Source organism: Haliaeetus albicilla, chromosome Z, assembly GCF_947461875.1.
Source record: "Haliaeetus albicilla chromosome Z, bHalAlb1.1, whole genome shotgun sequence".
NCBI lineage: Eukaryota > Metazoa > Chordata > Aves > Accipitriformes > Accipitridae > Haliaeetus > Haliaeetus albicilla.
The window spans coordinates 33,067,074-33,092,428 of NC_091516.1; the positions used below are offsets into that span (position 1 = coordinate 33,067,074).

General features: G+C 39.9%; 1 long non-coding RNA gene across 4 annotated transcripts; it reads right to left on the reverse strand.

Annotated features, from left to right (window-relative positions):
- On the reverse strand, window positions 1-25,355 carry LOC138683673 (uncharacterized). Of its 4 annotated transcripts, none has more exons than XR_011323085.1 (3): window positions 18,405-18,572; window positions 16,559-16,690; window positions 1-1,488 (listed from the first exon to the last, which is right to left on the reverse strand). It is a non-coding gene; the product is annotated as an uncharacterized lncRNA (long non-coding RNA). The 4 variants fall into 4 exon arrangements; XR_011323084.1 differs by lacking the exon at window positions 1-1,488 and adding an exon at window positions 23,711-25,355 and having other exon boundaries at window positions 13,936-16,690; window positions 18,405-18,549; XR_011323086.1 differs by lacking the exons at window positions 1-1,488; window positions 18,405-18,572 and adding exons at window positions 18,586-23,325; window positions 23,711-25,355 and having other exon boundaries at window positions 13,936-16,690.

A 25,355-nucleotide genomic window follows, 5' to 3' on the forward strand; every position in this document is an offset into this window, starting at 1 on the left:
TCACCAGCTTAGACAGTGTTATACTATGGGCTTAATTTTTTTCCTCTTTGTCAGTATTTTCACATATCTTAGGACAATACAGAAAGATGTCATAAGCAAAACGAAAAAGGAGATAACACAAGTTTCATAAGATGTTTGGAATACAGATGAAAAATTTTCACCTTCTAAAACACATATGCAGCCCTACAGCAACCATGCTGTGTGGTAACTACAAAATCAGTGTAAGGTTAAAAGTAGGTTTTACATGTTGTGAACCTTTACCTTTAGAAATAAGTAGTTAAACATTTATGGAAAACAAATTTGTGGCATTTGAGAAGAAAGGTCAGTGCTGGTTGATTAAACATTGCTGAAACAGCTCACTTCTATATAAAAGAAAACACAGTCTTGTTTGCGAACAGATGACGTTCAACTAGGCATGGTTCACAGCTGTTTTAGAACTGCAAGCACCCAAAACCATCTAACTTCTTTGGAACAAACTTTCCCCTCAGCGCAGAAAATCCCAAATGTATAATTATTTTGAAAATAAGACACATGCTGGTGAGAAATGCCCAGGTATTTTATTATGAAGGTTGCCTCTCGTAGGTTCAAATGATGGCCAAAAAGACAATGGGAGTGAAACCCCTTCACAAAGGCCTTTTTTTCATGTACTAAGAGTGCCCGTGTGGGAAAGGCAGCCTTAGATGCCAACTTGTGCTGAGAAAAAATTTTCTTTGCTCAAAAGTCTTACAGCTGCAGAAGTTTCGTGCTGCCTGGGTGGACAGAGGGTAAGGTCCAGCAAGTCACACTGCAGAGATGACTCGCAAGGCTGTGTCACTCCACCAGTGCAGATGCTCTCTACCTTGCTATGCCATGATGTTTAGGGTTGAAGCAGTGTGAAGGGGGTGACTGAGGCTGGTCCTGGCTGCCGCAGGAGATGGATCAGGAGGAACTGCAGTAACGTGCAGAGCTTCAGGCAGGGAAGGGTACTACATGGGAGATTACCAGGCTGATTTCTAGCTAGACAATCAATCTTTTGTCTTCTTTGCTTCAGAAAGTGCTTCATTTCACCTACACGAATTTCCTATGCTGGGACAGCATCCCAGAATATTTATTTACAACTGTGATAGCAAAGCACCTCACATCTTGGGACACAGGTGAAAGATACCAGAAGGCATAAACTTATGTTTAAACTTATGTAATTATGAGCACAAATTAGCTAAAAAGTAATTTCTCAGTATAGTAGCTGTAAAATGGGATTCATTTCATATTATGCATTAAATTACTCTGACAGGTTGTGCGGATTTCCCTATGATTAATAAGCAGAATGAACTATAAGGTTGATATTAAATAAAATCCAGTGCAAAGGGGTTTTCCTGTACCGTGCTTGCCTACTGCCCTCTTGTGGGAGTATGAACGTTGTCAGCGTTTTAGTGTGAGACTGGCTCTGGTGAGAGTACCTTTGCAGTTTTCTGTAGTGGGACAAGGCACTTAACATGCAGACTGTAGATCCTGGAAGGGAAGTTTACATGCCTCTGAAATAGAAATATCAACTGTAATTTTTAAATCTCCGTATTTGTTGCTTATCCACAAGATTCCACCAATCAAATAGAGCAAAGTATATGCCACCTGAATATTACATTTGCTATCACTTCTCATCTTGTAAAATGTATGAACTAGAAGTCTTTTAAGTAATCATTCCAAATCTACATTAACAAAATAAAAAAAAAAAAACTGCTAAAAACATGTAGACATTTCACTGCACCCAAAACTAAGCTAAGAAGGTAATTAAAGTGTAGTTATAATTTTTAACAGTTCACTTTGTAGAAATAAATAATTTTTGTCATCACTGAGTGACATATGTCATGATTATATGATACAATTTGTCACTGTAACAACCAAATGGTAAAAAGATTTAAACCAGGAGCCTGCAAAATTCAAGATTGCTGGAGGAAGAACACTTGGTATAAAAGGCCAAACTCTGTTCTCAGACCCCGCTCCTAGATAGATTAGGTTAGGTTAGATTAGATTAGATTAAATTAGATTAGATTAGATTAGACAGATGTCCCATTAACATCCTTGCAGATTTCGTTGCTGGCTCAAATACATAGTTATATTGCTGTATTTCAAAGTACAGTCTGCTCAGGTTTTTCAGATCCTGTTGTTTGGGACGAGTTACATGGACAATGTCACAGAAGTTCAGCTGTGAAGGTCTAACAGGCATTTTTTCAGCTTTGGTAATTTGAACTTTACATGATTCAATTCAGAATTTCTAGATAATCTCAAATGTTTATAATCACAATTAAAAGTATTTTCTTCCATAAAGGTACAGAAGAAGAGTCATTAACTTTTCCAGCTTTATTGGCAGTGTGAGGAAGGTCTGATCAGAAACTCTGCTGTTAGTGAGATACGTACTATAGAGCATGATGCAGAAATGCGGCATATCTACAAAAGACTCCTTTTGTGTAAGCCTCTGAAAAATATGGCCAACAAATGAGTCTGCGTGACTGTTTATACAGTTATTCCCTGTTGTTCTTTACCATATGAATTCTGTTCCATGCCAAAAGTACAGGCAATAAAACAATGTAAAATGACTGATAACTATTACATTTTAAAAATTAATTTTATCCATAGTTTGCATAGTTTGCCACAGTTTCTAAATTCTGAATAAGTATTAGCTAATCAATATAATTGCTTTGTGATGTAAGTAAGCAAGTAAAGAAAAAACTTTACCCTGAGCCACAGAGGGAATTTGTGCCAGAATGAAAAGCTGGTTGATTACTTTGGGAATTCTCACAGTTTGAGACAGAGTGAAAGAAAATGGGAAAAGGAAGCACTTAGCAATACAAGAATTGCATTTCTGTGTATTTCCTTTTGCTCTGCTAACTTGATATTTCTTCCGTGATACAACTACAGACAGTACAGAAGAAAGTACAGAAGGGACATGCCAAGCACATACTGGGTCAGCTCTGGAGAGCTAGCAAGAAAGTTCAACTCAGACAGCTAGGACACCACTGCAAGATGGTATGACTTTAAAAATGGGAGTGAGAGGTGGGTAAAAAGAAACCTATACTTTAGATTGTTATAGAGTCCATTTGATTGTGATAGGATTAAGAAGCAGTAGCTCAAAATCCTTTTTCATTAACTAGTTATTAGAAAGCTATAAAATCCTGCTCTAAAGTCAGCTTTTATCTTACAACTTCCCATCACTGCTCCAAGTAAGCTCACTTTACTGATGGCAGTGGTAGCAAAAACATTTCCTTTGATAATAACAGTATCACACATGTATGGCCATTTAGTCCTTTCTTTGTACAGTCTCCAGCATGCAAAGGAACTAGTTTGCAACTGGATCTTGCAGGCTGTAAGAAAAGGCACTATCAGTCTTGCTTGAGATGCATGCTGAGCAACTTTGTCTTGATCTTATATGCTTTTGTTCTGCTCAAACAATCTGTTGTAAAAGTAAATTCACCTATGCATGAGTATGCATGTAGGGTTAAAATGAAAAGGATGATTTTTAAGACTGCTTGAGAATTTAGTTTCATGACTCATGCAGGTATGAATGGGTTGTTTAGGCTAAACCCCAGCCCTCACTTTGCAAATGTGCTAGTACAGTTCCCAGTGCGAGTTCATCACATAACACAAGGCTGATATCCAAAACACAGTATCTGTCAAGACAGGGAGAAACCAGTGTAGGTGGCAATGTCAGAATCAGGCTTTTGATCACTGGGAAATATATTTCAGTTTGCTGAAAATATCCAGGCATACTGGCTCCCAGTTGATTTCAGAACATAGGTAAGAGACCTGAGATCCACCTCCTGCAGTAGCAGCCAGAGGTGCTGTTTAGGAGAGCATGTGAGCCTGGCCACTCCTGCACTCCTTTCTCCTCCTACTCCCTCCATACATAACTGGACTAGGGATGCTAGAAGGTGCATCCCTGTCTGTTTCTTTAGCGTCCACTGTCCAGGTATTTTACTAACAGATAACCTAATAGGAAGTTATAACCCTAACCCTAGCATGTTGCGAGGTATGGCCCTGCCACTCTAGGAGCCTCATAACAAAGGCAGGGTTGCTGGTTAAACTAATTTCTGTGAGTCTGAGGAAAGTAGCATGAACACACAGAGAAGGCCACAAGGACACCAAGGATCCAGCTGGAGAAGCACTTCTTTACTGTGACTCCGAGGAAATAGTAACAGAGGTTTTCACATGCGTGCTGGCTGACAGAGATCTGAACAACAAGCAAAGAAACTGTCCCACAGTGTCTTTCCTGTTCTTGAAGGAGACAAAGTGTTACTGTATGCTTTTTATAAGGAAACAGAATAGTAATCAGTGCTTGAAGAAGCAAAAAAAATGTGTGGATGTATCTCAAGCTGTAGGCCCCCGTTTCTCTGAGCGTATCAGAGGTATCTTGACTGGCTCGCAGACCCTGTGGCACCCAGCAAGACCCACAGAGAGCCAAGATCTAACCTCCACTTGAGGTGCTGTCTCCAGCTGAGCTGGGGACTCAGCACTGGTGCTTAACCAGGATCTCTTCCTTTTTAAGGATATGGTATCTTCCCACAGCGAGTACCAGTGTTTCCCTGCTCTTTCTAAGCTCCAGACTTAGTGAGAGGTGTGAGTTAGTTGCCCTTACCCCCTGAGACAAGACGCTGCTGATTGGGGAGGGGCAGTGGCTCCCAAGACACACTGCTTTATGGTACAGCAGGACCTTGGCACTGCATGTGTTGGCCGTTGTCACTGTGACACGCTTATTTTCTAGATGAAAAGTGTTGGTACAAACATAACATCATGGCCTTGTAGGTATCACAGAAACACTTGGTTGCCCCCAGTTCTTCTGCCCCTAGAAACTACTTACAAAAATTAGCCAGCTGTCTATCTGAAGTAATGATGGAGTGAGGCTTGTAGACCCCATAGCAGTGGATAGAAATTTTTTGGTGGAGGAGGTATTCAGGACTGCTCAGTGCTGCCCAGGGGAGATTCAGCATTGACTGGAGAGAACAAAAAGGGATGCCAGCCCATTACCTCGGAACTCAGACATGTCGTCATTTTTCCAGTGCACGCTAATTCCACAGGGGATATTTGGCTGTTACATCATCCACCTCAGCAAAATATATCACTTTTGATGACAGGTTTGCAAAGGTTTATCCAACCATTTTCTTGAAAAAGCAAATAAGAGTGATTAGAGGGAGAGACTAGGAAAGATCAGAAGTGCTGCGGTGCTGAAGGAAGCCCTCCACCAGGGCCAGATGCTGCCACTGTGTGAGTGGGGCCAGGGCAGTGCAACTGCAGAGCTGACGCTTAAGTATGGGAGAAGCATGCATGTGCACCTGCACACACACACACTTCTAGCAGGGCTGGTACAGCTGGCAGCCTATTCATTTTTCTGAGTTGATGAGAAACAGACCTGTTGAGGCAACAAGCTGTGATGCCTGCCCAGCCACAGAGCATCTGGAAGCTCGTGAAAAGTGTATTATATTGCAAGAAAGGTGAAGGAAGCTGGATCTCTGATCTCAAATGAGAGACAGAAGGTGATAGAGCAGAAAGTGGCTCAGAAGGCCAAAGTCTGAGAAGGCGCTGCCAGATGATGGCCCCTGTCAGCTGGGTCAGTGGGAAATCTGGAAAGGAGTGTAAGTGAAAACAGCCAGCATGATGAACTACCCTCATGCACACCGAGAGAGAAAAAGTCCCTTTGGGATAAAGACACCTCGACAGAGTAACATAGATAACAATATCTGTGTTCAGTATTGAGGCAGGTGATTGCTGCCTTCATGCAATTGCCAGGAAGAATATCCTTTTAATATGGGAAGAATTGAGACTCCAACACAGAACACCAAGATGGTCAGAGTAGGGATATAGTACAGCACCATGTCTGCAGATGCAAACTAGCAGAGAGATTTGGAACTGCTTTCACCATGGCAAGCTGACTTGAGGAACAACCTTTCATGTTAATCTAATCTGCTCTTCTTTACCACGCAAAACACACAGCTGCTTAAGCCATCCTTGTAGACCAGAAGTTACTGTTTCCCTGCAGAAAGTGGTATTTCTTGTCTTTATTTCATCCTGTTCAACAACTGATCATCTCACACATATGAAGTGCCTGCAGCTAGGGCTGGTCTAAGGTCTAGGGCACATCAAGATGCCCCAATTCATAAACCATTGTTTATTCCTTTTTAGAATAGCACTAGCTGAGAAAACTCACTGCAAACTGCAGTTAGGTGACCATTTTCTGGGCATGTTAGAGACGACACTGTTCTTTATTTTCCCACAGGCCGAGACCAAGATAAAAAATGGGGGGGAGGGGGGAGGGAGAAAAATGTCACACTCACAGCTTCCAACAAATGGGATAATGATGCTGGGATGGATAAAGATACCAGTACGAGCAGGTAACTCATACACATCTGTATCATTTGAGACTCTGCTTCACTCACAGACATTCTACTAGTGACAGAAAGAGTAACAGCAATTAAATCATTCAGTATGGTGGAAAAGATATATTCTCTACTTTTTTCTCTTTCTTCTGTAATACTGCTTGAGGTTAAACTATGAGGTATAGTTTCCTTGACTGAAACCTCTGTTGGAAGGCTACAAAATAATAAATGAAAATTAACTGTATTCTTGACAGGGAGTCTTTTCTGCAGTGTTGTTAGGAGACCGTAACTACTTATCAGTAGGGCTAAGAACTTGAAGCTCAAATTCCTAGTGCTTTCTGAGACAAAGCAGCATGTGGAAGTTCAAATCACTAAATGGCTCTGAAATGTCATTAATTTTACTGGCAGAGTTCTTTGTTATTAATTACGACTAAGAATTTATAAGTGAGATTGCTCATAAACTCAGCTAACTGATTCCCTGTTTTGTACCCATCTTCACGTGATACGCTGTGTATGACCTCTGGTAAGAGGAAGGTTCAGTTTGCAGCATGCTGCAACAGGTACGTTACAGCATAATGGTAGATGAAAACTTTGGTGGTTTAAGTACAGGCCATAATGAAGATGCATTTTTTTTGTATGCAAGTCTGGAGTGGATGTATTGAAACACAGTATTCAAAGCTCTGTCTTGCCAGTAGATGCCCAGTCTGTTTTCCCTGACTTGCATTATTTCAGTTGCACTGCTCATTGCCTATGACGATGATTGCAGTCTGGTCTCCATGAAAGAGAAACACCTCAAAAAACCTGGAGGAGAAGTCATGCATTCCACTAATGAAATGAGATAAATAGTGGGGAGCAACTTACAAAACCAAGCAAGAGAATAGCCATGATCTAGTAGAGCTGTTGTGCTTTAGAGAAAATATTTAGATGTGATACTTCAGAGTAGGCTGGAGTAGGCTGAGGCAAAAGGTTTGTTGAACAGATTTGAATCATATCTCTACTTAAGTCTCATGTTTGTGCATATGAATGAGCACAGAAATGCTACGCCTCTATTTGCACTCCTGGAAAGCCATTAGTACAGAATACAGTACAGCATGCTAGGTAAGACATGAGCAGATATCCAGCACTTACAGATAGCACTGTTCCCATCTAAATGTAGTATCTTTTTACAAAGGTGAGACGGTACTGTCCAGGTGACAAATTAAAACAGTGAGAAGTCTTATAACAGTAAGTCTATGCATGACAAAGGATAGTAAACCCAAGGGTCAAAAGGGTCAAGTGACTGAGGTATGTTCCAATTTTCAAAGGACTGTGGGTTTTGCATGTGTGCATCTGCACTACGATACAGAAATATATAGGCGTTGGTTTTAGACTTGCTTGGTTAATCTTGCTAGCAGCATGGAGGTCTGCATGAGCTAATTAACAGTGTTTTCCAGGCTACTGGATAAATAATCTCAATACCTCATTTCTTCCCAGAAGGAAATTGGCAAGGTACAAAGTTGTGAGCACCATCTTCCAAATCAAGGAAGTGAAAAGCTATGTGCTACAAAAGTTGAATTATTTGCCTAGTCTTTGCTGTTGCTTTCAGAGAAATGCAATACATCAGAGCAGCCTCACCCATAGGATAGGCTGTGAAGATGATCAGCTAGTAAAACACTTTGATATCCAAGCACAGAATATGATGCAGAATTGCAAGCAACTTATTTTTCTCTTCCAAAAATGAATTAGAAGTAATAAATCTTTCCTCCTTTCCAAGTCCCCAATCCCATGCTATTTCAATCTGTCTCTGTTTAGCAGTAGCACCAAGATCATCAGTATGCCTCCTTTGACAATAATTGACTTGTAAGTGGGAGCAGAGTTCTGAATGGAAGGGCAGGCTTCCCGTGCCAAGCAGTAAGCCTGGCAGCATTGGAAAATCAAGTTTACAGTGGTGAGGCTGAGACACAGTTATACAAACCGCTGTCAGAATTGCATAGCGGAAAATGAAAACACCACTCTTGAGAGCTGAAATACACTACTAAAGTCTTTATAAGAAGTGTCTGTCCCAGCACAAGACACACTGCCACCTGAAACAATAGCATGGCACAATGCCAACCATCCAAAATCACAGTACGTGCACTCAGAGAGGTTTCACTGCCTACCACCCTGTGCTTGTCTGAATGGCTGTGAGTGACACCACAGAAGGACCAGAGAAGGAAAAAGCAAAAGCAGAGCAAAAGTTTCCAGCATCCTGTCTCTAAGGAAAAGCTAGAAACACAGTGATCAGGGATGAAAAGGGTTTCTAATGTTGCAAACATTAAAGCAATCTCTTTCCTGCTGCTTAAACCCTGCTTAGTTCAGGAAAATAGGATTTTCACCATGAGAAAATCATCATTAAATGGTGTCGGAAGAAATGAAATCTGGTGTTTAGTCATAGACACTTCCTTTGAGAAAAAGCCACTTGCTTTAATGTCAACTTTCCACTGGTAGGGAACTGCTCTGCAGTACCAAGGTTCCGCCATCAGATGGCAATGCTTAATTACGCCAAACTACTGCAGAGCTAGAGCCTGGCAGCCCTCCGGAGTCGGAGGCTGGTCAGGGCAGCCTCATGTGTCTCTCCCTTCAAAAGAGGTTGTGAAGCTTTTAGCGCTACTGGTGACTAAGGAAACGGAGGGGAACAGAAAGGCTGGCTCTCTTCTATACCTGCAGAGAAGAGATTGACACTGTACTTCGAACCTACTGCTAATAGAAAGTTATCATTTAAAGCTACTGGGAATGGTGTATTCGCTACCCTGAGGCCTCTGCTCCTGCTCACCCAATACTTCTCACACTCCCACAGCTGTCCCCGTCTGGCCCCTTCCAGGCAGTTTCCAGTGGTGAGCGAAGCTGTTTTAGCAGTACAGGATTAGACCTTCTGCATTCGACATCCCTTCGTACTGCTGTTGTGATGGCTGTGATTATTATTCTTAGTACAGTTGTTGTTTATTATGAAGGGCATAATTTTGTAGCAATGGAAGTAACTATTGGCACCATACAGACAGAGGAGAAAACCACAGCCATTGCCCTACACAGTCCACAGCCTGAGAATGAGAAAACAGGCAAAACCAGGCATATAAGGATGTGCCTAGTTTTACAGATGAGCTGCTGTGATGCCTGTATGGACAAAACTTCCACTGCCATTAAAAACTTCACTATCAATTATTCGCTTTTTCCTCTTTGCATTCTGCAGTCTATATGTCATTCTGCGAGTGGTATTTTGCTAGTGCGTGATGAATATATGACCTTCAGAAGAAAAAAATTTTGAGAATTGAAAAAAACAACAAAAAAGTAACCTGTAGGAATAACATATATTGAGTTGGAGAAGATAATTTTCAATGCTCAAATTGGGTGAGGTTGCCAAGTAACACATCCCTAACTCTTCCAGCTTACATAAAGAAAAAATGGCAAACTGTCCTCACATATTCAGTGCCCCCTTCTGTTTGTAAGCCCAGATCACAGGTTCAGCCATTTATAGGCTGAATACCAAAACCAATTAAATAGGCCCCAGGTATGTTTTGTGACATGAAATCCTTATGAGACAGCAGGAGTCAAAACATCCTGCCCTCAGCTTCCACTGTGTCTTAATTGCAAAGGATGAGCAAGTACTGCACAACCAGGCACAGCTGGAAGTTGATTTAGCCCATTTTTATAGCAGAAAGAAGATACTTGCTTTTATAATGGCTAACAGGATTTCTCTTTCATGCCACAGATACAGGCCTAAGTAGAGGATTATACATGTATTTTATTCATTACAGATGTAATAGCTACATAGTGCTCAAGGTGAATTAGATGCTCTAGAGCAGCTGTCTCTAAACTTTTTTTCATCGTGCATCCCTGTGAGTAAAAATTTGAGTATGCACTCCAATATATATATTTATTTATTTATAAATTATATACATGTACTACCATACTAATGTTATGTACATAATAGAATATACACAAAATAGAAATGTAAAAAGGATGACATAAAGATAAAATAAACACTACTTTTTTTTTTTTTTTAATGGTAAAAACTACTTTCTTCCTGCTCGCCAGTGGATTGTCTTGTGTACCCCCTGGGGTGCAGGAACCCCCAATTTGGAGACCACTGCTCTCCAGACAAAAGCTGTGAGGTCTGATATCCATTGTCCTAAATCCGGCCTAAAGGATGCTTCTCTTCTGATTTACACAACGTATGAGGTATCTCCCTGTTCCAAAGGACAGGAACCTGCAGCATCCATTTAACCTGCTTTATGTATGTGGATGGTTGCAAGCAAAAGGTGTTCATAGCTGAAGGGGATTTAAAGAGTTATTGCAAGACTGGCACCTAAAGATTAATAAGCTTTTGGGATCTCACACAGCAAACAGTATAGATTTTGAGGGACAAAAAGATGTAGAGTGTGTGGCCACTTGTTTATGAGGTATTTATGCATTGCAGAAGTTTCATGCAAGTGTTTTTTAATGGCATTTTGAGGAATGCTTCAAACTGAAATTTAATGGGGAAGTGCTTTTAGAAACAAAAGAATGAGATTAAATGAAAAAAAAAATAGATACTGAGAAGGGAAAAAGAGAAAAGGGAAGGGATGAGGACAGGCAAATGGAAGAGCAAGAAAGGAAAAATATTATGCCAGCACCATAGAACAGGTACTGGTGCTGCTTTTTGAAAGCAGATGTTCACAATAACTGTGAAAATCTCATGGCAGAAATATACAGATAGTTTCTCAAATGCTAAGACTGTCCTTTAAAATATTTTATGCAACCCTGCATGAGAACCGTACTTTTCCTAATTTTTAAATAGTATTTGTATATAATAAAATCTTCAGCTCCTAAACTTGAAAACATTCATATTTAACCACAATTTACCTAATTATACCATATTGTTACCTTATTAATACCTTGTTAATATCAAGGTATTCCCAAGGTAATAATATAGGATAATTAGAATGAAAAAATATTCTTTCCAATAAACTGCTGAGACATTCTCACTGTTTGACTTCCTGAAAATGAGAAATGATTGATTAAGTTCATTTAAGATGTTCCTGCTGCTCTTTCTGTTTTTTGTCATGCAGAAAGAACTTTCCATAGAAAATGTCTCCCTGGGCTCAAATTCTAATTGACCCATGAAAATTGTAGGTGGAGTTTTTAATCAGGAGTTTGAGCATTCAGGGTGAAAGACTATGAGTTTCCAGCACTACTTTGACTCAGCCTAATTCTCATATTAAAATTTATGCACTGAGTCCTGCAAACCCCATGTCTAAAACTAGCTGTGAGACACCTGCTAGCATCTGCCATGGCATCTCATGGGAAGCATTTTGGTCCAGCCACATAAGCCTAGCTGAACAGTTAGAACTGGTATGAGGCATAACACTACTCTCATTTCAGGTTTTAACAGCCTTAAGGCTTTTCAACTACAAACCTAAGGCTACTCAAGCAGCCCTTCACTTTCTAGGAATAACCCAGTTTATCAGCAATTGTCTGAATCTTTTTGGATGCCAGTTCCAAAAGTAACTTGAAGACTGCAGTGAGCACCAAATCTTAACCCAAATCTTAGCCCAGCCAATAGCCTCTGCATTGCCTAGATCATATCATAGTTGTTTGGCTCGTAACCCAAATCTGACATTTATGCAGTGTTAAGTGATCCCTTTATACAGAAGCATAAAGGATTGACATCTGGGCCCTATTATCACCAGTCTTACATTAGCCTTGGGACCCCCTTCCAGACCCAGCACTATTCATAGTTAATAATTCCCCTTGGGCCCCAAATTCAGATTAAAAGTTAAATTTAGCCAGCTCCTTATTTACCCCAGCAGCCACTTCTGTCTCTACCTAGTTTGTCAGCCTTCTTTATGACAAATCTTAATCTCAGACCTACTCCCAATTTTAGTCACAGCCCAGTAATGACTTGAAGCCCTAGACCCACTAACCACATGGAAGGTCTTACCACAGTTATGTCCCCAACAGCACTAAGCCTTAAACCTAGCTCCTCGCAAGGCCAAATCCTAAACCAAATATTAATCATAGTCTCAGGCATCCAATGACTGCTGCCAGGTGAAATCCAAATATAGTTACACCTAAACCAGGATGAAGTGGTCCTTCGTTTACTAAGCTATGATTGAGGTTTGCAGGTCACCTACTAGCCCTGTTCCAAATCCCAGACTTTGCCTAGTGATCACTGCCATCCCCCAAACTATTTTAAGCACTGCATCCCCTGCAAAACTCAGAGCTCATCTTAGCTACCTGGATCACTCCTGTGCAATCCTAAATGCAACCCACTTTCTAGCACTCTCCTGAAACTTGGACCAGTGCTGTTTCCACTCCAGACTGCAATCCAGCCCAGCAGTCCCTACCACTGTCAGAAGCAATTACAGCCCTGTGGCCAAAGATAGACTATGCATACCCTAACCCCAACCACACTTCTAACTTCAGAGGTTGAGCATACCCGTTTTGCAGCCTCTCCTTCACAGAGGATGGCAGTTTCAACGTTCATACGTTGAGGTGTGTATTTGGGCTGTCATTACACTGTGGCAGAAGCACTTAGGTCTGTTGACCTACCATGATGCTCCTCCCGACTGCTGCACACACACTGCGTGGGCATGCAGTACATTCTCGGCTGCTTGTCTCAATCCTTGAGCAGAACCAGAAGGGCTTTCACCCTTTTGCATGGCCTGTATATGTTTTTAAAACACGCGGCCATCTTACTCTATATACTTTCTGAATTTGCAGAAGCTGTGCGCTGCTGCAGAAATTCAGACTTTCAAAGGAATGAAAAAAATAGTTAGAAGAGTTGCAAAAAAATTTGAAAACATGATCTGAACATACGGAGTCACTTCCCTGAAGTCCGCACAAAGCTTAAAACAATGATAGTTTGAGGCTTGGAATAGGCTTAAAAGGTATTTTTAAATATTGCACTAATCAACATGTGTTAGCTGAAGGGATGTAAACAGCATTACGGTATGTGACAGATGGACTCCAGCAAACCCGGCCATGGCAGTTTATAGGGTCACTGGCCCTTGCTGTTTCCCTTCCCCTTCTGCCTGAGGTTACAGTCCCCCAGGCAGCCTGAGCAGTAGTTGACACGTAGCTGCACCTCTGTGTGGCTCCAGCTCACTTTGTCATCTTTCAAAGGCCTGAATTCAACTCCCTCAGAGGTCAGCAGGTCACATTAAACCCCAGGTTTTATGGTGGAAAGCAAGGCATAAACCTGAATAAAGAACTGTCCGCTACAGAAACTTCATAGGCAAGTCTTACATGCATTTATATAGTAGGTTAGTAGGAGTTTAGCCAAGTTATTTAAGACCATACAGGCTAAGCCAGAGCAATTTTTTTGGTATATGATTGGATGAATCACACTTGAAGCTGAAAAGGAAAACCGCGTTAAGTGACAGATAAACTTCTTGACCTACTGCATTCTTCTAAGGACAAAAGCAGCAAACAAGCTATAGACTGTGGTGGCAATAGAAAACTCCACTGAGCACTTTTTTGGCAACTTGCCATTCTATGAATGCTTAATCATATATTTAAAGTAAAAAAAAAAAAAAAAAAAGTTCTCACATTTAGCCCAATTTTTCTTTAGCCTTTTCTTGTTTACAATCCAAAGCAAGTAGTTTTGGACCTGGAAAAGGCCTGTGCTGTTCCCCATTGTTTTTCACCAATAATATCTTCATTTTCAACTAATAACATGCATTTAATTCACTTTTAAATATTAACATTAGTGCCAGAGGATGCAAGTTCAGTACACAAAGGCCTGTCTGAATAAGTACAAAATTTCTGAGTGGCTTTGAGCTATCGTTATTTTGCTTCACATAAATGAATTTTGCTGCAGGTATACCCTGTTGGTAGAGATTATATCCTCTACTGGATGTTAAATCAGCTTGTCAGCAAATTTGGGTGTCCTGATTTTACATTAATTACACAAATACTTGACAAGTGTATTCTTGCTTCCCACTGAATTCCTTCTGTTTGAATGCTTTTTATAATTTTATAAAAGCTTTGCTATCTAAAATGGCTTGGGGAATGTATGCATTATGGAGCTCCTTTTAATGAAAAGATAGATCAGGGATTCTAAAGGGAGAACCAAAACTCCTGTGTTTCAAACTCTAATGCCACCTTTGACGCTGGTCTCGTGGAGACAAAACAAAAACAGTCTTACAAAGTTGACTGGTGCTTGATGGACAAAGCTGCGGCGGGAGAATGCAGGGTTTCTGCACAACACCACACACACTTCTTTAGCCTGTGTTCCCTGGGCTGCTGATCTTGAGACCCTGGTCACAACTGCCCTTTCCTTCTTGAAACTGTGCAGGGAATGGTTCATAGATGCAGAAAGAATTTGAATAACAAAGTACTGACATGCTGGCACAGCACCACAACAGGGAAAAGGCAAAGGGTTTTGTTGCCTGATGGTCTGAAGAAAAAGAGCTCTGAAGAGATGTGAAGTAAAAAGAAGGAGCCATGAATAGAAGAAAAATAACATGTTTCTCTAAAATAAGGACAGTGTTTGAATCGAGAACATAATTCAGTGGAACATCGGGAATCTCACTCTCACTGAATGTCAGGCCATCTCTGTACTAGAATGAATGTAAAAATCTGATTTTGGAAATGTAACTCTCTGTTTTCTAGATCTGAGTTTTGACAGCAGGCAAACATGCACTGCAACCGTTGGGATGATTCTTACTGATTTTTTGAACGAGTTTCAGTGTGTTGCTGGCGGAATAGCACTTGTGTGATATATACTCTCTCCTTCTTCTCTGCCACAACAATCTGGTAGGCTACTGTCTTTGCCTTCGGCACACAAATTTTGTATGGTCAGTGAAGTGCTTGCTGTTAAATTTGCCTCAGATGACAACTTTTTTAGAAACTGTCACCATCATTCAGTTTTTACTTTGGGTTCTGTTTCAAACGTTTTTTTGGTTTTTTGTTTACACTGTCAGCCCTGTAAGCTCAGTCTGCTGCCTAAGTTGGGTTCTTACTGCATGTGCATTACTACTAATAAGGAAGACTCCACAGCTCAGGCTTTGTTAACATCTCTTTAAGCTGGGGAAGCAAGATAGGATGCTTGGTCTTCCCCTTAGGTCTCAACCTGCTCTGTAGGTTTAAGAGTAAAAAGCTGGGAAAGGTAATTTTACCTACAAAAGTAAGCAGGTGGTCTCTTATAGGAAAAAGAAAAGTAAAAGCTTGGACAAATGAGTGGTTACTGCTTTCACATTTTCCTTTTTTTGAATTTGTAATTCTGTTTTTAGTCTGTTAATTTCAGTCTGCGGAACAAAATAAAAGCAGAAGACTGCTGGAAACACTGGTTGCTTTGAAGAAACAGAGTAGAGTTACAGTCAAGATAAATGTACTTCACTGAACAAGCAGAGTAAGGGCTACCTGGTGGCTACAATCAACACGTGGACTAAGGTAAATAGTGGCACATTTTAAGTTCTACCACTCTATAGAAATTTCAGGATTTTTTATGTATGAACATGAAATAAAAAATAATAAGGTTTTATGTAAAGTCAAGGGCTTTGAAATGAGATATTATAATGCTTCACAAATCAGGGACTCATGGTTACTATGAATAGTAGTGGCCAGGTATCTGTAAATGTTATACTGTTTCTCTGTATGCAGTGAAAGTCAAAACAGTAAATTATCAGCAGAAAGCTCCACACTGTACAATAACTGAAAAGCCAAAGGCCACTGCATGATTGACTGCTAGGAATACCCCCTGAGCAGTCAGTTTCACCTTTAATCTTTAAGTGGAATTTAAAAAGAATAATAATGGAAGCAACACTTATGCAAAACATGGCAATCTGCTATGTTGTTACAATTTTTCTTTATTCTTACACAACTATAACAGTCAAAAGGTCAGGTTACAAAATGCCAAGAACATCCCTGTTGCTGATCCGTTAATCCTGTGAATGCGTAACAAGGTCTGCATGGGAAGTCATAAAATTTTAAAGAGCTATGGTAAACCTCTCTGCAAATACTGCCTTCATTTTTACAGTAAAGCAGTTAAGTGAAATAGAAACAGGTCACCCATCTCCAGTGAGGAACCCATTTAGGCCATAATAGTACGCCTTATTTTAATCCCCTTCTCCCAATGCCTTTTGCCTTCCCACTGGTATTTCTGAAAGAAGAAACATGAGGGTTAAGAATTGATATTGTCAACGATTAACCAAGTTTTGTTCACATCAGCCTTGTCCATTGCAGGAGTAATTTAACTGTTTTCTTGTCAAAAGGCTTACCTGCAGTGTTCTGGCATGGCTGCTTAACATGCTAGTTTGACATTGTTCAGAGGCCTCTTGCTAAAACTCAGCTCCATCTCTTCTGCAGTTGATCAAAACCAATACCTATGTGCTAAGCAAGAAGGGTAGTTCCTATATGACATGAAACAGAGAAATGAAAACTAAGAGAAAACATTTCATCATTTTCTCTCTGAATTATAACTAACAGCCATCTCACATGCAAACTAACAATTACATTTACAAGAATAGGCAAAGGATTGAGTGATGTTTGCCCACTGAAAAAGTGCTTTTAAACTCCACTCTCTTTTTGGTTAAACTTTCAAGAACAAATCTTTATGAAAAAAATCCCACAAAATTCCTGTCTGCTTTTACGTTTTCTTTCCTATTATAAAAATACAAATGCATAACAAGAAGGTTTCTTCTTGGCCTTTCTTTGACTTCTCAGATTATTTGGGAGTTCCAGCTCCCTCCCCAGCATTAGTGATATTTATTTATGCAGGTACATGACAGAACTGAGACAAAGTGGCTCCCTTTTCCTTAGTGTTTACAGTCTGTGCCACTTGTCCTGCAGTCAGATCCATAGGAACCGATTTTTATACAGAAGTGTAATTCAAATTCTGACAGCATGGCTGTGCACTGATCTAAAAAAACCAACCATTTTTGTATCAGATTATGGGCCCCAGATGTAAATGAAAACCCAAGGTAAAGTAGTTCCTCAGCTAGAATTTAATACTAGAAAGGACTCTGCCTGAGTGATCAAATCCATTTTCCTCTGATAATAGTTATCAGATGCAAAACTATCTACAAATACCTGCTCTGACACCAACCTACACCACATGCTCATTTCTAGCCTACACCACACACTTATTTCTAGCTTTGAGTGTTCAAGAGAAAGATGATGTTGGCAATTGGCACAGATGATGTGCTAGCTGCATGCAACAGCAAAGGTCTGCATAGGCAAAAACTCTCACCTGGCCTTGCAATGCAGACCCTGTGCTGTGGAGGGGGACAAGGCAGCCCACCTACTCCCACTGAGAGACATGGACAGCAGAGAAAGGAGTGGGTGAGAGAAAGATAAAAAATCTAAACATGTCACAGGCCTGAACAAGGAAAATCCATGAGCCTAAATATAACAGAGATGTCAGTCTCACTAATTCCCCCATGTATCAAAGCATGTATCTCAAGAAGTACACTAAGCAGTGGAAAAACAGAGGGGCAGGAACTGGCGTAATGTGCCGAGGTTGTGTTTGAATCCAACCCATTAACTTCTTGTGTTCATGACTCCCTACCAACAACGGCCATACAGAGGGCTGCAGGAGAAGGAACGGCCCTGTTAGAGTTCAGAGAAGAGGAACCATATGGTGCTTTATACATCACGCCCTGTGTATGCATCTGCTGTCCCACAGCAGGGAGAGTCTAGCAGAGGGCAGACCCATACCCACCTCCCTTTCACAGCATTGCTTCGCTCTGGAAAGGAGACAGCGATCTGCAGAGCCAGTGTGGGGATGTGACAGAGGTATAGCAAGAGTATTTGGAAACTGTTTACTACCTGAGAGAACATCATAGTAACACCCCATTTTGAAGCAAGCATTCGATTCCCTAGGCTTAGTGAAAAAATAGACTTCAGCTCATGAATCACAATAGGAATTTTACTGGCTGAAGAATATGAACATGATTGCTCAGTAACTCCAAATAATTATCCTGTTCAGCCTCAGCTGCTTCTGTTGGATGGCCAGTTAGTCCTCAGGGGACAAGGAGTACAGAGTATCCTTCTTCTCAGTCCAAGTCTAAAATCCACAGTCTCTACTCACTCTTTAGTCCAATTAGAGCAGAAAATTTGGCTGACCTTGCAAATATCTTCTTCCATCCCTTGGAGTAGCTTCCCAGTCAGTAACTCCTGTCATCCGCTCTGTTCCAATGCTGCTTGGAAAACATCAGCGTCGTTCTCTCTACCTTCCTTCAAGTTCCCTCCCATTAAAACCAAGAGAAAGCTATGAGAGGAAACACATCAGGAAAGCTCTTTATACATTTTCCATCGACTTTCCCTTCTTTCCATAGGGGAGAAAAGACCAGGCCTCCAAAAGCTCGCTTCTGAATTCAAAGTGTTGCCCAGTTCTAGAAGGGACAGATCCTTTTTGCGCTAGAGAAACATGGGGTTGCTCATCAGAGAGATGTGAACTCAAAACACAGAAGGAAATCCATGAAATGTTATGGGGGACTTTGTAAAACTCAGTCTTGAATTTTGTCTGCAAGCAGCAAGTTTTGAAATCTTTTTTTGTAACATCCTTTATTCAATTTGCATCCATTAATTAAACAATTGTCCCAGACACATCTGTGATGCTTATTTTATAAAAATATCCAAAGTACAGGAAAGATAAAGGGAAGGAGGAAATTAAGAGATTATCAAAGTGTCATTGTTTATGGAAAGACAAGAGATGAAAAAGTGAATATATATTATGGCAATAAAGCACCAGCAAACACTTCAGTTTTGAGTTATTATGACAAGCATTTATTTTGTGGATATGTCTGTGTTATGGCGGACATGGGTGACCCCATGCTGAACTAATGGTACGATGGTAAATTCTCAGGGTCCGACAGTCGTTATTTGCTAAGATAATATAAGAGCAACAGAACAAATTCACCACAGATGTAAGCAGACATTCAGAGCTGTAAATCTTAGTTTTCCAGAGCTGTGCCTTACTATATTAGAACTTAATTTTGATACAACCAAGTGATTATAACTCTTGCTGGAATAAGTATGTAGAAACTTTGCATAAGCTAAACCTGATTTTGAAGCCTTGCTCTCTTATCTTCTTAAAATACCTGCAGTACACTAATACTGCTGTAGTGCACAATATATTTTATTTTAATCTATTTGTTTATATCTTTACTCTCATAGCAAGTAAAATTCAATTCAATACTGGCATTATATTCACACAGCATTTGTGCACCTTCTGTCCCCTTGGAAGGTAAACACCTAGAGACATCTGGAAAGGCAGTGTCTTTCCATTGTCTGAGTCTCTGTATGCCACTGCAATATAAATATTTAATAATCTATTAGAAGTTCCAGAGTTGCTATGACAGCTATTGCTTATTTCCAGCAGCTAGCATGGGATCTGTAGCTATTAATATCTACGCGGGACACAGTACTGCCTGTAGCTTTGTGCAGATTGTTATTCAAGTTAGCACTGAACTAAAGCATTACAGATCAAGGTAATTTGCTCTCTCAGTGGTAGTCTTTTAGAGTATGTTAGTTAGCTCATGATTAGTTACCATGATCTTTACTATATGGTTCTAATAGTTTAAGGCAACGTTGTAAAACAGCTTGAGTTATTTTAGGATTTATAAGTCTTAAGTTTTATTTGATTACATATACTATAAATACACATGCTATATATTTAAAAGAGCGATGAATTGTGTGTGTGTATGTAATATAAACATGGTTTCTATAGATAGGGGATTAACTTTAAAATAGAGAAGGACGGGAAATTAATTTAGCAGATATTATGATATAATAATGAGAGACACAGAGGCAATGCCAGTGAATTTATGATTAGTATGTGAAAAATAAACCATGAATGACCTACACAGTGGTCCTCAGTAAATTAAATTATCAGCATTGCTTTACTTCATTGTGTATTTTATTCATATCAAATAAAATCTTACCTTCTGTGCCTTTTGCCTTTTTATTAGATTTTTTTTCTAGATCCTGGGGCAGCTCAGCTTAATAGAATAAAACCTACTTGATTACTCTGCCAGCTTCAAGTCAAAATGCTAGTCCTTACTTTTGTATCAGGGTAGATTTGCATCATGTTAACATTTGCTATGGTTAACTACAGGAGGAAAAAGTGCTATAAACTTTGAGGTCAGGCAGCTGCACAAACCATTATACCAGTGTAAGCTTTTACTTGGAAGGTTGTGCACTTTTGTCTTTAGTCCTGTATTTTATCTGTGACTGTTTAATGCAAAACACAGTAACAGCCTTGAATGGAGGAGAGGGAACCAAGGACTCCCTCTTACAAAGCAAATATCCTCCTTGTAAGCAGACACGCAGCTTGGGAGCTTTCAAGTAAGCCTGCAAGGGGCCTTTGGGATTTAAGCAGCACCTGAGCAAGAATCTTCAGGTTCACTGTTTTGAAGCTGCATACTGAAACTCTGCCTGACCTCCCTTTCCAGTCTGTTGACTCTGCACGATACTGTGCAAAGATCCTCAAGCTAGTGACACATGACCTAATGTCTATCTATCTATACAATCTCGAGTATATGGCAAGCTCAGCATCTCTAACCTCGTGCAGTGCATTGCGCTGTAAACACATAGCCTAAAATATTAATTGAATTTTGCTTGCATTTCCTGAACAGCAAAACCTGAAGGACTTATCAAGATTAACTTTCTCAAAGATTTAACATCCCCACAGAGAATACATATGCAAAAATAGTCCCTTTCTTTCCCACTGAAGGTTTTTCACCAGTTGCTATCGATTGTGGGTGCCAACCTGAACATATTTGACTGCGTATTTGGCTGTAATCTAGAAATATTGTCTGTGATGTCATTTCCTAGAACCAAACATTAAAATCAACCCATCATTGCCACATAGTAAGCTAAGCCACTTCTTCCCTCGAAAATCCTGATTCCAGAAGGATCCAATTGCACAAACTGGCAGCAACAAACCACTACTCAGGGAAGATGAGCCTGTCTTCCCAACACTTCCTCACTCACATCATACCCACAAGCAGCAAGCTCTCTTATGAGCTCTGACAAGTGAAACAACATGTCTTTAAGTAAAATGCCTATGAAAAATATGAAATTCTCACGGACCATATTCACATGTACTCAGATCATAAAAAAAGCCAAAAAAACCCTCTTACATGCAGCTGCATCTACTGCATTCCATTCAAATATGACTGCAACAATTTGCTTAAGGCAAGCAGAGGTGTTCCAGGGATTTCTCAAAGCATCCCAGATTACTTACAAAATATACTTGTGTAGCCTACTTTGTTGACCGAATCCTTAAAATGGAGCTTGCAGGAATAACAGAAAACTTCCCCCAAGCTAAAATTGTATCACTGGCACTGCTCACCTATTCAAAAACCTGGGGGCACTGGGTCTTATCTACCACCTATAAAGCCAGTCCCTACCCTACGCAAGCAATGAAGTCCAACAGGAAATATCTACTGTCCTTGAGACCTGAGTTAACCAGATCCTCTACCAAAAAGGCAAATTGTCAAATATTGTTGAAAGAATATCACAGACTAAAAAAAGCCTGTGTGTCAAGCAGACTTACCAAATGACACCCACTTACCAGTTTTCTTCCTTTTGGTAAGCCTGTTGAAATCTCAAACTATTGTGATGTCACCATAATCATACATATCCCCCAGTCATGCTTTTCACCCATGCATACACCAAAATAGTCTTAGGAATGCTACCAGGAGTCCCATGACTAAAGAACTTTTTTCTTCTGATCCTCAGAAATAAACAGGCTTCTTTGGTGATACTTCTAGTTATCTTTGCAACTATTACCATAAGGTATTGGTGGCAAAAAAATATATTTCACCTACAGAATAAATGAGACGACACACAGAATTCTTTCATTGTTAACGTACAGGTTTCTTCTCAGTACAGTCTCTTCTCAGCTGTGAACACCGGAGAGGCTGTGAATTGCAAATTAGTTTTGGGACAGAGAGCCAGGTTTTTTGTCTGCCTCATCCAACTTAGCCACAAAGAAGCACAAGGCTTGTAAACTAAGAAAAACATGAGCCAGGCAGTGATAATTCCAATTATACTTACTGTTCTCAAAGATAAAACAAAGATTCATAAAGAAGCTGATAAATCATACAACAATGAATTAAATTTTATTAGCAAGGGCTGAAATACTTGAGTTAGTCTTAATACTATTCCCAAAGCATGTTTATTAAGGATATTGTAATTTTCTTTCTTTCTTCCAAATATTCAGGCACTTCATATTGTCACTGAAGATGGTGAATCAGGTTTAGAATTCAAACAGTTCCTCCTAACTGATATTCTTCTTATAATTTTAGTGTAATTCCAGAAAATCTCTCCAAACTTGCAACATACAAAAATTACATGCTATATGTTTTATATATATTATATGCTTGTTATAACATTATAAACAAATGCATTTGTTTTCTGTGTACTTCTTTGTAAATTATGAATACATCATAAGAGTCTAACTCATGAGAATAAAACCTATAATTCATTGATAAATTGAGGAAAATTATCATTCAACATTTACAGCTGTTAGTAGTAAGAGGTAGAATCAGTGAGGCCATTTCAGGCATGTAATGCGTATATTATGGAATTATGTGTTGAGCAGTATGTCCTCTTCTGGAAGCTGCAATGTACATTTTTTGGAGAAAGTATCATTTTATTGCTCTTGTGAACCCAGTGATTAGTACATAATCTGAACATCTTTTCACAAAATTGTTTTTCACATTATATACTTCCACACAGCATAATTTTTTGTTTTGAAATTCTTTAGCTTGTGTCATGCAGAAGATTCAGTTTAAATGTTAATTAACCCTCCTTGCATTCAAGTCTGTAACTTATTAGAGACATATTACATTAGGACAAAACTTACTCTTGAGTCCTACGAAAGCAATGCTGAATTTTGCTCCTTAATCTAGGTGCTTTGGGGTTTCCAACACACACTGGTGCCGATGTGATGGACTGATTGCCCTGAATAGGCACAGATTGTAATGGAGATCCAGCGCATGCTCCGTCAGCCTCTCCAGATGCAGACCTCCAAGTGCTAATGAAAGGATTTTCACAAACAATTGATCCAAAATGCCACTTTGAGTTAAAAAAGGCAACAGCTTTAGATTGGTAAAAATATATGTGTATTTCCCTCATTATGGCAGTGGTTTTTATATGCCACCCATCACCCAGATATCTCAACATCTCTGAAATGTTTTGAAACAGAAATTCTCTCTCCACCTCATCTACTCTCCTCCCTCCCAAAACATGGAATAAGTAACTTGACCAGTGATATTAAATATCTTGACTAGTTCACAGCTCAGTTCCCAAGCGTGGGAAATGCAGCGAACATGCTGAAGAAAGCTGAGACAAAGAATTATGCTTGTTTTTTTAAATTAATTCTGAATGCAATCATCACCTTGATTTTGAAATTAAATTACATTTTATGATATTCTCAGTCCAGTTCTGAGTTCTTGGTTCCCAGATTCAGTAACTGGAGGCCAGTAAAAAACAGGGGAGATGACTTTGTCACATTTCCGTGCTGTTTCTTTACATTCAGTTTCAGTCTGTGCCTTCTCAGGCAGGTGTGTCTGTCACCTAAATACTGAGATAGTGCTTACTGGCCTGAAAGAAACAGAGAGTTTCACATAAATCTTTCTGGCAGGCTCCCCCACTTATGTCCTCACCATCCCTGCATAAGGTTTCTCCTGGATTTTTAATGAAATGATGGAGGGAGCTGAACCTCATGCAGCTGCAGATGTGAACCCTCTGTCACATTTATTTTTGGTGTTGTCTGGAAAAATTGCACAGGCCGTGGCAAAAGATTTCCATGTATTCCTGTGGCTTGTGGAAGTGATGGATACAGCTGGTGACATGCAGGGGTGCAGGTGGCAGGAGGGTGAATGCTGCCAGCAGAGCTGAAGGGTCAGCAGCCGTGTCTCAGACACCCTCTGTGCCCAGGTGGCCCCAGAGGCTGACAGCTGGCTCTGAAAAAGGGACTTTGCCAGCTTTCTTCATCTTCTTGCTTAGAAAAGGGAAGATACATACTGTGTGCTCAAGAACTCTCCAGGTAATGAGTGAAGCTCATTTTAGCACTGAGCAACCCATATACTTCAGGACTGCAACTGTATTTCTTTCTGACACACATGGAGCTGGGGAAGCTACAGCATCACAGGCCATTTCGTGCAGCTGTTCTCCTCCAGTTATGCGTCAGAAGCTCTTCAGCTTGTCTGTCAGATTATAAAATATTCTCTAGACTCTCATGTGCTTATATTTAGTCCTATCCTGCAGCACTTGTGTTCCTGAACCTTTTCTTTCAGTTTGCTAGTGGCGAGCCACTTCATATTATTAACAATCATAGGCCTGCAGGAAAATATTAAATTATGCATATGTTTACTTACATTCCTTGTTTACATTACATTTGGAGATCAGAGACTGAATAGGAGTTTTTTATGATGATTCACTGCATTCAACTTCCCTTTGGTGTACTAGTTGGAAGGGTTCACAATGAGCTGATCTCTCCACCAAGCATAATGAAACCCACACTCTAAGGGGCAACAAATAGTTTTCTTGGGCCAGTTGAGAAAGGTTTCCTGAAAGCGAGACTTTTCAGTCCTTTAACCCATATGACTACTGAATGACTATATTAGGGTTTTATCATGCCAAATTAGTATCAAAGCATGAGGCCAAATTAAGACAACCATTGCTGTTCATGTGGAGGGGGTATTTTTCTGCACCAGATGACAAGAATCACTACAGCTGAAATAATAGACTGGATAAAAGAAAGAATCCTTTGGGGAAAATACAGGTTAAATTAAATCACAACACTCCTGATGCGAGAGTAAAGCCATAGAATAACTTTCATATATAGCAACCATATCAATGACTAATTATTACAAGTGACGAGCTGGTAGCAATAGCCACTGAATGCACATAAAATTTGATCCTAAGATCAGGTGTCTGTTTTTATCTTTACATTTGCTCCCAAAAGGTAACTTCACGTGAGAGATATCTTTGGAAAGCCAAAAGTGGAAATGCTATATATGTCTAGCTAAGGTAAAACATAGCATCTGAGGTTCATTTTTA